Source organism: Daucus carota, chromosome 7, assembly GCF_001625215.2.
Source record: "Daucus carota subsp. sativus chromosome 7, DH1 v3.0, whole genome shotgun sequence".
Taxonomy (NCBI): Eukaryota; Viridiplantae; Streptophyta; class Magnoliopsida; order Apiales; family Apiaceae; genus Daucus; species Daucus carota.
This window is the reverse complement of record NC_030387.2, coordinates 31,988,850-32,003,723: the sequence shown is the minus strand read 5'-3', so window position 1 is coordinate 32,003,723 and position 14,874 is coordinate 31,988,850. Positions and strand designations below refer to the sequence as shown.

The 14,874-nt window shown below is 34.4% G+C and overlaps 1 pseudogene; it reads left to right on the top strand.

The window, feature by feature from the left end:
* Nucleotides 1-11,847: 11,847 nt before the first annotated feature.
* LOC135147978 (probable receptor-like protein kinase At1g30570) lies at nucleotides 11,848-13,777 on the top strand (annotated as a pseudogene).
* The last annotated feature ends 1,097 nt before the right edge of the window (nucleotides 13,778-14,874 follow it).

The following is a 14,874-nucleotide window of genomic DNA, read 5'->3' as shown; positions in this document are numbered from 1 at the left end:
TAGCTTTGCAAGTATTTATCGATCGAAGATTGATCCAGTCATATCAAGTAATTTGTTCCAAAGCCAAGTCAAGCCAACTGCCAGCTATGCCAAAGCTTACTGCTCAAATGCCATATGTCAAAACTTCCACAGAAAGCCATATCAGGAAGTGACATTTTATATATGTGTGCACTTATATATTTGTATATGTACAAATATAATTATATATGTATATATGTATATTTAATTAAATATAATATATATAATATATATGTATATATGTTTTTAAACATATGTATATGTATATTTATATGTATATATATTTAAATAAATATATATGTATATAGTATATGTATTTATATTTTACATAAACATTTATATATTTTAGTGTGTATATATATATATATATATATTATGTGCATAATATGTGTATATTTATATCTATAGTAATTATATATATATATCCCTATATATATTTATATTTTATTTACATATAATTTTATGTATATTATATATATTTAAATATATGAGAATATATTTAAATATATGTGTATATATATATTACTATATGTTTATATAAATATTATTTATATACATATATATATATATCTTTATTATACATATATTATATAATATATGAAATAATATAATATAAATATATGGATTTTTTTCTAAGGCATTGCTAAGGAAGATACTGCACTGTTTGAGGCGCAACTTTGACTAAAGTCAAAGCTTGCGCTCAAACATTGTGAGAGTCATTCCAAATGTGGCGCAAGTTCATCTCCAGGGAATTTTTTGCTCAAGTCATTACAGGGCAACACAATGGCACTGGCGCAACCTTTGACTCAAAGGCAGTCAAAGATGCGCCACACAAGTGAAGGCTTTGGCGCAACTTCACTTCACTGATTTTATTCCAAGTCATTACTCACATGGAGGGTAGAGGAAGGCGCAAACTTTTGACTGGCGCAACTTTGACCATTCATGGCGCAGACTTTGACCTCTCTAAGTGGAAGAGGCGCAGTTTCAGTACTGCCAATATTTTAAGTAAATGTTCACAATGATGGCTTGGCACAATGAGTGTCACAGGCCAACCTTTGACAAAGTTCAAAGGCGCAGCTTTGACTTTCAAATGTGGCGCTGTTCTACTTGAATATAATTCTAAGTCCCTCTACAGTGACCACTGTGTGCATCTCCTTGCGCAATTCATACACACTTGGGAGTTAGATTTATTTTGTTAAATCGAATCCGTCCAGGACGAACTCAAGTCGTCCAGGACGAACTCGTTAACCATGGTTAGTTTATGAAAGCCTATAAATATGTGATTGTGGTTCTCACAATTTACAACATCCTTCGGGATGAAATGGCCAAGTGCTCTGCACGGCTACTCCCACTATACACACACCCTAGCCTAGCTTTGTAATAGAAATATCAGTAGTGGTTAGAGTTTGTAATATTGAGAGTAGTGGCCATTGTAGCCGAACCTTCGGGTTTGGATTTATAGCACCTTCGAGGTATTTATCAATATACAGATATACCTTGGAAAATATTGTGTGTTGGTTTAATATTTTCATATCCTCAGAAACCGACCTAATAAATATCCGGAACACGAAACCCATTACAGGACTGCAATTTGTTTATCCGCAAGATTCGAAAGAATTTTAAATTGTAGTGAGTATCGTATTCAACCCCCCCTTCTACGATACTTTGGACCTAACAATTGGTATCAGAGCCAGGCTGATTGATATACAAATCAGGATCCTTATCGTACGGAAAATCAAGAACCTAGCTTTTGATATTTGATTAGGGGAAATGTTCTTCCGGTTTGTGTTGCTGAATTTGTCCGTAGGCCTAAGCAAGGATTATCTGTCGGATACTGAACTTTGGACCGGGACTTATAAATTTATACTTTAAATTTTAATAAGTTTATTTTATAAATTTAACTTAATTTATTTTAAACTTATTAATTGAGTTTATTATGAATTAATTAAATTTATCTTATAAACTTAATTAAATTTACTTTATAAACTTTGCTAAATTCATTTAATAAATTTGCTTAAATTTATTTTAGACTTGTAAAGTTTACTCTTAGACTTTATCAAGTTTATCATAAATTTTTATAAATTTATTATTTAAATTTGTATAGTTTATGATTTAAATTTAAGTTAAAATATAAAATATAAATTTAAGAGGATTTAACTGATTATGGATATAAGTTCAAGTTCAAGGGTTCAATTTCATTTGTTCTGGAAGCTATGATTTAATTGGAGACGAGACACTTGAATATTTTCAAAAATTAAATTTATCTAATAAATTTTAATATATTTACTAAATGAATTTGAAATAAATTTATTCTAAACTTATTCAGTTTATTATGAATTTATTTGAATTTATTTTTTAAATATAATTAAATTTACTTTATAGATTTAACTTAGTTTATTTTATACTTTATTTTCTTTCATCTTTTAAAACTTATTTTTAAATTTATTTTCTTTATAATTTAAACTTAGTTTAAATAATCAAGTGTCCCGTAACCTTTTTAATTATTCTACACCAAGACAAATCAGATTGACATTTAGTTGAGACAGATCAGGCTGACAGATTACAAGACAAACACCGAGCTTTCAAATACCAGATTCTCAGAACCGGTAATGGAAGTACATTGATGACCCAATCCAATTGATTACTCAAAGGATTATTAGAAGCAGTTTTCTATGTTCGACAAAGATGATTGTGATTCAAAGAAGGTTCTATTGAAGACTAATTTGGTACTACTGACAGTGGATTTTGAAGAAGGTACTTCAGGCCTTGATCTGAGTAATTACTCCTAAGATCACCAGATCAGGATGGGAACTTGCTTTATGTGTTGAGTGCATCTTCCCAGGGCTCGGAATATCAACTTTGAATGGTACCACTGGTAGTAGGAAAAGAGAAGTTTTTACGAACGAATCTTCAAGGGATTTCAATCTAACTTAGTGATTCAGGGATATACAATTACTCAGTGAATTGTACCAATGCTAAATCCATCCAGAATCAACTGAACCAAAGACAGAGAACTGTGGAGGTTTATGGATATAATTATCGAGTTACTACCACATCAAATCAGTTTCGTGCATTAATGTCAGAACCTTAGGATTGAACAGAAGAGTTTATAACTGCTGAATTTGAGGAAGCTCAAGTCGACGAAAGTTAACACTTTTGAAGAATGTGAGGACAGAACTTCAAGGATTAGTATAACACTGTCTGAGAGGTTTAGTCATGTCAGATTCAGATGGAATCCATTGGTTTCAAATGGAGACTCTTCGAGGTTTAGTTCGACAGGTTGTTTGAAAACTGAGTTGATCAGCACGCACAATATTGATTGGTATCTTTAGCAAAGAAGGATTGCTATATATATTGAAGCCTCGACAAACAAGGATGATAGGGCTTGTCTGAAATTCTAGTGGATGTTTTGAAAGAAGCATCACAACAAGTTCTTATGCTATTTTAGGAAAGGTGTGAGATGGATCAATTGCTGATGAGAAGGATGATTATGGTTATCTGACTATCCTAGCATTCTCTGAAGATGACTCACCTCGCACTTCTCAAGTACGAATTCTTTCTAACTATGCAATAATTATTTCTTTATATTCAAAGCATGTTATAAATCTCTGAGTAGAACTGTTTAACACACAAGCACAAGCATGATAGCATCACATTAGATAATGTTAAACTAGTATGCTAGATTACTATTCTGGTAACTAAGATTGATGATATCTTGTGCATGCATCTTTAGCAGATTCTTAACATGTGTATGAATATTTAGGAGCTGATTATTTGCAATGGTGAGATTAGAAGCTTTCCTTTGGAACACGACTCTTAGTTTAGGGGTTATGATCCTAGCATATATAACTTTGTTAAAACACTTACTTTCAGATTCCTTAGTACAATTAGATTTGCTTATTTATCTGAATTGTTTGTTAAGGATTTTATTTTGTTCTATGATGGAATGTCTACCTTGTGTCAGTAGAACTTTTAGAACTTCATGTTAGATCTAAAACTGACTTAGGTAATAGAGATAGTATAATGCCATATAACAACAGATTGGGATTAGTATGAATTGATAATGTGATTATTAATTTCTTGTGTCTAATCCATATGCTTTTCGAAGATTATTGAATATATGTAATTCTACTTGATACCTGTTGCACTTGTGTTAATTGGTTTAAGTAGAGAGTACTGAATCTTCTGAATTGCATAACTGCCTGTCTTGCTCTTTTCTTATCTTTGACTGTTTGCCATGTGTACTCAACATCATGTCTGTTTATTTTCATGTCATGAATGCATGTCTTTGTACTTGCATTGATTTTAGAAAAGCATGTTTGAGAATCACATTAGGGCAATGTCTAGATAAGAATTAGCATGTTAAGGTTGCTTCTGTTGTTACCATTGTTAAAGAAAAATCTCTAATCCATCCGGACCCAGTTATGATTGGGGACCATAGAACTCTTTCCATTTGTGATTGCAGGTTACATATGTTCCATATGATTTTTGGTGCACTCTGTTTGCTGAGTAGCTGAAATCATATATTTACCAAAAGTACCCTGTCAGCAAATGTGATCGTGTGAGCAGTTCCGTCAATAATCTTTGAAAGATGACAACAAAGATTCTCTTGCGGGACATGCCTGTTTTCCTGGAATGTCATCATGGAAGAATATCTTTCTTGGAAGAGTCAAAGCACAGAAATTCCTAGTATCAGACTGTTCTCTGACAAAGGACATTATGTCAGTTCATGGAATAGTGTTTTATCTTAAATCAAGAAGGATGTGAATTTTTCTCGTAGCTAATATGGAACTTCAATTGAAGATGGAGTGAGCTGTTTTGATAGTGAAGCTTCATCGGATGAGTATTAGCTATGGCACTTGAAGCTCTCAAACTTGTATGTCAAAACAAGGAGCTCTTTTTATTAGTAAGAAGAGAATTGATGAGAGGACTACCTCATCTGGGATTCTATATGGATGAAGCTTATGAGGTATGTCAATAGGGAAGTCGAAGGAGCATCACAAAGAAGCAAAGATATGATCAACATTACTGAGCCGCTTCAGATGATACATATGGATTTCTACGGATCAGTTAATGTTATATCTACAACAAAGCCAGATATCTTTTTGTGATGATCGTTGACTACTCTAGAGTCTTTTGTGTTGTTCATATGTGTTCGAAGGACAAGATGTCACAAATGAAGGTTGATCAAGATGAACCCTGATCATTGATAAATCCAGAAAGACACCATTCTTTCCAGTGGCCAATCAGAAGCAAACACTAACTCTTGGTATGTGTTTGGAGGAAAATGCATCTTTGTCAGTCTTGCATCTAAAGCTCAAAGAATATTTTCATCGGCTACTCAATGGAGTCTACAGTCTACAGGGTGATTATGATTATTCAACAGAAGGTGATTGTAAGTCTGGACAGGACATTGAACGACACCTTGCTCCAAGCTGTTAAAGGTGATATTAGTGGTATAATAATAATTCAGATCCAAGCAGAATCTCTTTGCAAGGATAAGGATTATTAAAGAAATCCCAGCAACAGCTTAGGGGGAGCATTTGGTGGATTCACTAGTCAAACTCAACACTACATTGGAGATGAACAGGACATATCAAGAACGTATCTGCTTAGACAAAGGGTTTGGAGTCAATTTCATTCCCGGGTTCTAGTTCTTAAATGTTCCGAATGGTGAAGTGAAGACTAGGAGAGCTATTGTGAAAGGATGTTATTTCTTTGGGTTTCAATCTGAACTGAAACTTAAGGAAGATTCAGAAGCTCTTAAAGGGATCCAGATTGAGTGATTGCACAGCAAGATGATCTCAATCAGTTTGAAAGCAGATTGTGCGGATTCTAATACCTGATCTAATGACAATTCAGTACTTAGTACTTGTCGGGTATTTAGATTCCAACTGGATGTTTTTGGCTCTGTTACGAGGGACAAGCCAATTTGGTTGCTTAGAGTTACTTCAAAAGAGAAGGTTATGAAGATGATGGAAATAGAATCTTCAAGTTCAGGACTCTACATCTTAGAGGACTCAACGACCTTCATGATTGAACTAAAGCACCATTGACGAGACTCGGGTTCAGGATATTACAGTGAGCTAGAAGATGAAGCTTCATACAACATTTCAAGGACTTTGCAGTTGCAGATCCAACGGAATTTGTATTCTCTTTCTTCACCAGCTCTCTATGAGTTGTTATCCAAGACCTGATGATAGTCACGGACATGGTATGACTTCTGACTAGCATATTAATTTAATATCTGTTTGCTAGAGTCATACTTGGTATTCAAATCATTACCTCTCATGATACAAGGCACACACAATACAATTATCTGTGTAGTGATACCATGATTATATTATATGTGGACTAACGTCACTTGTGCAAGATAATTGCTAAGTGAATGCAGATTAGTGATATGATGAGTTTGTTGGAAAGTTGCTATTCTTTATGGTCTACTAGCTAGCCTAAGGAATGATGGCAATAAAAGGAAGTCAAAGATCTTTTGAATATGCGCATTTTGGAAGATTCTAGACCTGCCAAGACTTATGCCAACAACCACTGGACTTGATCAGTACAAGAAAGGTACATCAACTGAAATGTCAAGTCTCAGAGGTATTCAACTTATCACTTTACTTAACTGCAAGTAGATCACATACTATATTTTACATAAGGTATTACTTCATTCATGAGCATGTCTATCGTATTTCTTGAATGAATTCATGAGTATTAAATTGTCTATACATAGGACTTGTGAATTTATTTAAAATCCAATACCTCGTGCTTTTTGCTATTCTATGTGATTGCTATGTTTATTGCTTTGCATGCTTAGATGGTGATTATATGTTTTAGCATGAGTGTTTGTTATTTCAATTATTTAAATTGTGTTTCATGACAATTAAGTGACTTATTTGTTCATGATTTAAATGATTAGAGATGACATGAAGCATGACTTAATTATGTTATTTTTCTTGATCTATACCTCTTCAACAATTGGTATCTAGTAGAGAACTTTGTAATAATCTAGTCGTGATATATCTGTATTTATGAACATACTTAGGATTATTTTCTAGGTTGAATTCATTTTTATAGGTATAAAATCTGAAGCATGACTTATTTGTTTCTAGACTTGTGACTTGTATCAGTAATTGGTATGTGGTTAAAATCTAGTTAGAATTTAGTCATGATAAACTAGTATTTGTGGAGTTACTTAGATTCTCTCTAGGCTGAATCCATTTATATTAGTGTATATACTTGAAGCATAACTTTTTGTGTTAGATATTTGATGATTTATTAATTGATATTTTATTTCATGTCTAACTGCATATAGTTGTGATACTTTTAGTGTTAGTGATATTTTTGCATGCTTATATGTAGATCACTAATATTAATTGTCAATATTTTCCGCGAGGAGTTGTGTGAGTTCACTTATGTTTAATGATTATCTATATAAGACTCGTGAACTTTTCTTCAACTTTCCCTCGGGCTTGCGAATATCTTTGTATGATTGTCATGATTTTAGTTGTTATATGCTGATCTGATAATTATATGATATTGCATAGATAATTATTATTTTATCTTAGTTAAATTGTGATCCATGACAATTATATGCCTATTTGTTTCATGATTGACTTTGATAGAATAATAGAAGCATGATTAATTCATTTTTGAAATATTTAATTGGTATCTATTTCTGATGCTTTATTGATGTTTTATTTGTGAATTGATTGTGATGTATTGGCACTGGTGATATATTGTTGCATATTTCGTAAAACCACTGGTGCTAATATATTTTAGGTGTTTAATATTCTGAGTACAAGGGAGACAACATAATCTTTATTCTGTCTCATATTTATGTTCTGGAGTGGTGAGTTTCTTCAAAGAAATTTTCTTATCAATTGATTTCAACAATTGGTATCCACTACTCTATTTCATAAATACTTCTTAGAATATTTTGCATCTATACATGTAGCGTCATAAGACGAGATATTGATTATCTTGTATTTGTGTACTTGGTGATCTTTGTCACTTGCAGCGTCTGTTTTGACGATGTGCTAGTATGTGGCCTTTTCACTAATTAGTGTGGCGAGTGCTTTATACACTGTAGCGCATAAATTTTCTTGTTTCCTTTTTAAATTGTAGTGAGAAACAGGAGTCTGTGTCTTTTTCAAAGACAAGTTCATTTAAACCTTTTATGCATAGATTCTGACTCTTGTACTCAAACCAGTTTTTAATGGAAAAACTTTGATTCTTTCATCGGTTGTGATTGTCATTCTTTATGAAAATCATTTTTACAATCACAACTGATTCATTTTTCCTCAAAAGATTAAATGCAATTGCTTTCATTCAAAATCATAGATTTTCTAAAGTGCATTTATATCTCTTTCTGTTCTTTGGAACTTAATCAGCCTCTTGGCTTTCCTAGATAGTCATAAGGTTGAAAACCAACAATCTTTATCCCAGACTATAAAACCAAATTCAGAACACATCCCAACTTTCCCCATGGAGTAATAAGGAACTTATTAGACTAGAGGTCAATGAGGGAGAAACTGTACTCGTTGCAGCAAATAAGGATGTGAGGGATAGTGTACCCACAGCTCTACCTCTCAAGATGAAAAGGTGTTTTCAAAATTGAGGTAACTGTTGCTCATCTATATTTTCTCAAAAGAATATAGAGCTGAAAAGGCAATAAAACAGTCTCTGGAATCATTCTCTCAACAGGATGAGTCCATTGAAATTCGCTCGTCAGCCAGAGCATCTTGTATTAAGTCAAGCACATCATCAGTAATCACTCTGATGAAGAGCCTAAACATAAAATCTTATGGACACAATACAAGAGAGTGCACAGTGAGGTTAAAGGTTTTGTTCTAGAAGCAACTTCTTCATTTACCATTTTACGGTAGATAAGATGGTTGATGCCTTTACAGGTGTAAGGAGGAAACGAGGATCTCAATTGCCAAATCTTCAGGATTCTCGTCTCCCTCCCCAGATAAGAACAGATCTGGATCCAATCGGAATGGATTTCCTATTTATAGGAGATCGGCAACTCTCTGACTATGAGTCAATTTATTGATGAGTCAGTTGAGGATCGAGGATTTACGAAACCTCATTGCACCGCCAGTGACCTCTCTTGAAGGGGCTATGGTGATTTTCTCATGCAGGTACAGAAGACCATACTTTGAGTGCTGAGAGAAACACTGTGAGCCAAACACTGAGAGTTAAACACTTGGTGAGATTCTGAGAAGAACCAGTGAGATATTAGAATGAGAAATATGTGAGCATAAGTGAGTGCAAACACATAGGATTTTGAGAAGAGTGAAACACTTGTGAGGTACATATAATAATAATTGGTATTGAAAGCTCACAAGATGTTGAAAGAATTGACGGAAGCAACTACGGCTCATTCCATTTCATGGTGTGAACTTATGGTTGATGATTCTCTTGAATCAAGTGTCTTCACAGACATTGAGGAGGACTTAGGCCTTTGCCATAATTAAGCCTTTGTCTAACCTCCCAGAGCAAACAACTCTGGATCCTTAATTGGATAAGCCACTTAGTGGTTGGCAACTTGTGGACCATGATTCGGATTTATCTGATGAGTCTATAGGGACTGGGAATTACGAACTCCCATTGCACCACCGGTGACCCCCTTTAAGGGTGGCTAAGGTGATTTTCTTGCAGGTACTCAGCATTTTGGAAGCTCAGTATTTGTGTGGAGGGATACACTTACAGAACTCGTGAGTGACACCCTTACCCAAAAACCGAGAGAAAATTGAGTGTTGAGTGATACACCTGCAGAACATTTTAGTGAGACACCCACTAATTACCAAATTTATACCTACAGACATAGTGGATGTTGTTACTGGAATGTCAGTTTTTAATCCTTACTTTTCCGTTTGGAACCTATTCTTTCAGCATAGGCACCAACCCAATCAAAGTAAACCCTTCTTCTGAACTCTTTCTTCGACCCCAGCTTTAGCGTTGTTTAGTTCTCTATGGGGATATTATCTTTTGGTACAGGATGTATTGGACACGTTCCTTGACCATATTTGATACCACATATCCTCGGAGGATTCCACAACTAAGGGGGAGAATATATTTAGGGGGAGAATATATGAAAGGGGGAAGAAAAAGTAAGTTAGCTTTCTTCTGCTGTCTACAACTAAGGGGGATTAAACTACTCTTTAGCTGTGTACTACTGAGGGGGAGATTCTTCTTTCAACTAAGGAGGAGGATTGATCTTTCATCTAAGGGGAGACAACTACTTATCACTAAGGGGAACCTGATCAAGGTAACGGGAGGAGAAGTATAAGGTGATACATTTATTCTTCAGTAAGTGGTAGACATGAACTCATTCATTACCACTGAAGAATTCAATGAAGCTGCTGATTGTTCTTTGCATAATAGAATGTTTTGAATTCTCTTCAAGACAGACTATGAGGATTTTCAGGCAGGTAAGCAAGAACCAGAGAAATAAAGGTGATATGCACATCTGTTATTTCTATTCATGAAATCTGGAAATGTATTATATGATCCAGAAACTTTGTAGCATTATTTACTAGTCCAGGACTTTACTTTTTCTAGTGTTAGTTGAGTTATCCTCCAGAGGATTTGCTTGTTATGATTAACAAACAAATAGGGGGAGATTGTAAGTCTAAATGTAAAGACAACCCTATCTGTTACATAGGGATGATAACTCAACAATAGAACAGGACAAGTAAATAACACTACGCCTGCACCGGAATCGGAAGATACGAAGACAAAGGTTGAAGAAGCCATCTACAGTCTTGAAGGAATAAGTTCACTGGAAGAAGTTCATTAATATGTTCATGCCTCAGTGAAGAATAAAGATTGAAGTATTCAAGATTGTGGAAGCAATGAAGATGTTGTCCAAGTACTCGAAAGATTTCAGTGCAACCCCTGAAGCAAGATATTTCTATATATCTTGGTTGGTTATTTATAATCAACAAACTGAAGCATAAACTAACCCGGAACCGACTGATCAATGTTTGCTGACAAAGAAGGTACAATGTTTAACTTCAGTGTTAGTCGCTTGTGAACCAGACCAGTGCACTAAGCGTCAGCACGTACGGAGCTTTGCAAAGTATTTATCGATCGAAGAATTGATCCAGTCATATCAAGTCATTTGTTCCAAAGCCAAGTCAAGCCAAATGCCAGCTATGCCAAAGCTTACTGCTCAAATGCCATATGTCAAAACTTCCACAGAAAGCCATATCAGGAAGTGACATTTTATATATGTGTGCACTTATATATTTGTATATGTACAAATATAATTATATATGTATATATGTATATTTAATTAAATATAATATATATAATATATATGTATATATGTTTTTAAACATATGTATATGTATATTTATATGTATATATATTTAAATAAATATATATGTATATAGTATATGTATTTATATTTTACATAAACATTTATATATTTTAGTGTGTATATATATATATATATATTATATTATGTGCATAAATATGTGTATATTTATATCTATAGATAATTATATATATATATCCCTATATATATTTATATTTATATTTACATATAATTTTATGTATATTATATATATTTAAATATATGAGAATATATTTAAATATATGTGTATATATATATTACTATATGTTTATATAAATATTATTTATATACATATATATATATCTTTATTTATACATATATTTATATAATATTATGAATATAATATAATATAAATATATGGATTTTTCTAAGGCATTGCTAAGTGAAGATACTGCACTGTTTGAGGCGCAAACTTTGACTAAAGTCAAAGCTTGCGCTTAACAGTTGTGAGAGTATCTCAAATGTGGCGCAAGTTCATCTCAAGGGAATTTGCTCCAAGTCATACAGGGCAACACAGTGGAACTGGCGCAACCTTTGACTCAAAGGAAGTCAAAGATTGCGCCACACAAGGTGAAGGCTTTGGCGCAACTTCACTTCACTTGATTTTATTCCAAGTCATTACTCAATGGAGGGTAGAGGAAGGCGCAACTTTTGACTGGCGCGAACTTTGACCATTCATGGCGCAGACTTTGACCTCTCTAAGTGAAGAGGCGCAAGTTTCAGTACTGCCATATATTTCTAAGTAAATGTTCACAATGATGGCTTGGCACAAGGAGTGTCAAAAGCGCAACCTTTGACCAAAGTCAAAGGCGCAGCTTTTGACTTTCAAATGTGGCGCTTGTTCTACTTAGAATATAATTCTAAGTCCCTCTACAGTGAACACTGTGTGCATCTCCTGGCGCCAATTCATACACACTTGGGAGTTAGATTTATTTTGTTAAATCGAATCCGTCCAGGACGAACTCAAGTCGTCCAGGACGAACTCGTTAACCATGGTTAGTTTATGAAAGCCTATAAATATGTGATTGTGGTTCTCACAATTTACAACATCCTTCGGGATGAAATGGCCAAGTGCTCTGCACGGCTACTCCCACTATACACACACCCTAGCCTAGCTTTGTAATAGAAATATCAGTAGTGGTTAGAGTTTGTAATATTGAGAGTAGTGGCCATTGTAGCCGAACCTTCGGGTTTGGATTTATAGCACCTTCGAGGTATTTATCAATATACAGATATACCTTGGAAAATATTGTGTGTTGGTTTAATATTTTCATATCCTCAGAAACCGACCTAATAAATATCCGGAACACGAAACCCATTACAGGACTGCAATTTGTTTATCCGCAAGATTCGAAAGAATTTTAAATTGTAGTGAGTATCGTATTCAACCCCCCCTTCTACGATACTTTGGACCTAACAGAGGATTTGGTAAGGTGTACAAAGGGGAGATAGAAGACGGAACACTTGTAGCAATTAAGTGAGCCGACCCACACCCTCAACAAGGTTTAGCGGAATTCAAAACTGAGATTAAAATGCTACCGAAACTTAGGCACAAACATTTAGTCTCCATGATTTGTTTCTGTGATGAACATGATGAAATGATCTTGGTATATAGTATATGGCAAACGGGGCACTAAAAAGTCATATATCAAAAGTAATCTCCCACCATTAAGTTGGAAGCAGCGAATAGAAGTTTGCATTGGTACAGCTCGGGGATTGCATTACCTCCACGCAGGAGCAGACCGTGGCATCATTCATAGAGATGTTAATACAACCAACATATTGTTAGATGAGAATTTTATGGCGAAAATGGCTGATTTTGGGCTATCGAAAACTGCTCCTCTCTGGAACACATACATGTTAGTACTGCAGTTAAAGGAAGTTTCAGATATCTCGATCCAGAATATTTCAGGTGACAACTGACTGAAGATTTTGATATTTATTCCTTTGGAGTGGTTTTGTTTGAAGTTGTTTGTGCTCGTGCTGTCACAACCCAAGCTTACTGAGGGATCAGATCAATCTTGCTGAATGGGCAATGCGATGGCAACGACAGAGATCACTTGAAACCGTTATCGATTCTCATCTCAAAGGGAATTACTAACCAGAATCATTGACAAAAATGCGTAGATTGACACTATATCTGCCTGTGTCAGGAGATGTTGTATCTTTATGATTTTAAACCCTTTTTATATGTTTTTTTTTAATTTATCTTGATATCTGATTACTTGCACCCTGTTTCCAGATTTGAGATTAAGTCCCTGACAGCCAGAGTTATTCGTAAGAATTATGTTGTTATCACATTTTTTTAGTGTAAATAATACAGTTTCAAATTGTTCCTTGAATTTTGATTCTGTTACAGAATCAACATAGTGAAATTTTATTAATATTATAATTTTTACATAGTTCATATTCTAGATTTGGTTCTACAGAAGAGTCCTTTTTAAGAGAAAAGACCCTGAGGGGCACAATTTCAATACATAATGCCTTAAATGGCACTGTTTGGAAAAAAGGCTCCCACTGACACTTCAAAACACGGGTTAAAGTAACGTTTTGTATATTTGAATAAGACGCCACACGCATTCACGTTTTGCCAATTCCATTTACTAAATAAGCATCAACGTGACTTAGAGTCAAGTTTACCCACCTTGAAACGTGATACCAAGTTACGTTTCACTGATTAATTTTATAAAAAAAACTTGAAATTAACGGTTGTTAACATTTTAAGGTTCACCTTTAGGTTTTAGAATGATTTATTTATACTTGAAATAAAATCGACAGACGGTTAGGGTTTAGGATTGAGGGTGTAGGGCCGGTAGGCCCTACTCCCTCGAGCCTAAACCCTAATTAATGTGAGGCTGAAGGGCCGAAGGCCCTGAAGCCGAGACGCCGGCGGAATAAATAAATTTACAGTCGTTAACATATAGGGTTTAGGTTTGGCTTGCAGAAAGATTAATTCGTACTGTATATTAATTGGCCGAACGTCAGGGTTTAGGATTGAGGGTGTAGGGTCGGTAGGCCCTACTCCCTCGAGCCTAAACCCTAATTAATGCGAGGCTGCAGGGCCGAAGGCCCTAAAGCCGAGAAACCAAATTAAAAAGATTAATCTTAAAAATATAGATTAATAGTTTTTAATATTTTAGGGTTCAAATTTGGGTTTTAGAATGATTTATTTAACTTGAAATTAAATTAATTAAAAAAATTTGTGTTTTGTGTTTTTAAAATTAATAAAGAAAAGCAATAACGTGTCTTGAAGTCACGTTTAGGTTTTAAACGGAACTACAAGTGAAGTTTAACTGGGGAAAAGCCTTTTGAAGTTGCGTTTGGGCTTTTTATTTTGAAACAGATATGCTCAACGTGACTTGAAATCACGTTTTCATATTAAAGCAAAACTCAAAACGCCAACCGCAGTGGCGTTTTCCGGCGTATGACGGTAAACGTGAACCGAAGTCACATTTTGAAGTGCCATTCAGGGCCATCGTTTTGGATCG